The sequence below is a fragment of the Hevea brasiliensis genome, chromosome 15 (genome assembly GCF_030052815.1).
Source record: "Hevea brasiliensis isolate MT/VB/25A 57/8 chromosome 15, ASM3005281v1, whole genome shotgun sequence".
Lineage (NCBI taxonomy): Eukaryota > Viridiplantae > Streptophyta > Magnoliopsida > Malpighiales > Euphorbiaceae > Hevea > Hevea brasiliensis.
In genome coordinates this window covers 57,097,606-57,098,956 of record NC_079507.1, presented here as the reverse complement: position 1 = coordinate 57,098,956, position 1,351 = coordinate 57,097,606, and positions in this window count along the sequence as shown.

Below are 1,351 nucleotides of genomic sequence, written 5' to 3'. Positions count from 1 at the left end.
GTTATTATTTGCTATCTAAAATTTTTTGTTGATTTTGATTGATTTGTACAAATTGATTTTCTGTTTTGAATTGGTACCTGTACCTAGTATCTATTTTTGTTATCTGGCCCCATCGTGTGGACTATCACGGTATTAGGTTGCATTGCCGAGTCATGCATCATTGCAGTTTATGATTTGTATTAGTATCATATGCATTGATATCTGTGAAGGAAGAGGAATGTATCTAATAACTGGTAGCATCTTACCATCTGGCCTTTGGTGATGTAGGGTATCATCACCCTGGTGCACCGTATCATAAAATTTTTATTGAATGAATTTCTTTTATTTATATGTTTTATGAAATTATTTTATTAATAATTTTGATAGCATAAGCATGATTTTATTGGATAGAAAATTTATTGTGAAATTAATCAAGCGTCTGTCTGTTCTTGTTCTGCTGTGTGCTATAATTATCATTCATTGAGCATTAGCTCAAACCACGTTTTCTCTGTCTGTTATCTATTTCAGATCAGTAGAATTCTGTAGCTGATTCAAATATTCAATCCATTTTCTAGAGAAGGACAATCTTTGATTTGTTCTCATGGTATGCCCGAATTCATGTTTCCTCAGGCTAATAATTAGTTTAGTTTATTGAATAGTTTAAGTTTTCATTTGAAATTTGTAGAGACTTCGCAGTTTACTTATGGGATATTTATGATGTTTATTCACTATTTTGTTATTTAGATTTTATTTATTTTTTTGGGATTAGTAAGTGACAATATATTTATTTAAAATACTTTGATAAGGCTTACATGATTTAATAATACTTAAATTATGAGCCCGTAACGACACAAAATTTTGGGTTGTGACAAAGTTGGTATCAGAGCCCGGTTGAGGTCTAGTTAACTTGCAGAGCATAGGATCCTTAACGTCTTTTCAGTTTATCATTGCTTTAGATATCTGCGTTCTTCGTACTTTTTCACCTGTCTTAATTTGGCTCACATTTTCAGATTTAATACTTGTTTATTAAAATGAACAGGTGCCTGAGTCTGTTAAACGTAACAGGAGAGCTAGGGCCAAGGGTCTTAATGGTGCAAACCTTGATCCAACAAGGGAAATACCACCTCAAACTATTAATCAGACATTTGAACAGACGCCTATGGCTAAGACTGGGGCACAACCATTCATTTGTTTCTCCATACTTTTTCATGATATTTAGTACGCCACCTACTTTGTTAGAGTATTATTTATCTGTATCAACAACTATGGGTAATGCAATTGACACATATAGTGCATAGGGGATGTATAGTTCACATTGGAGATAGAGAATTAGCTGCAGATCTTGTTTCTTTGGATATGTTTGAGTTTGATG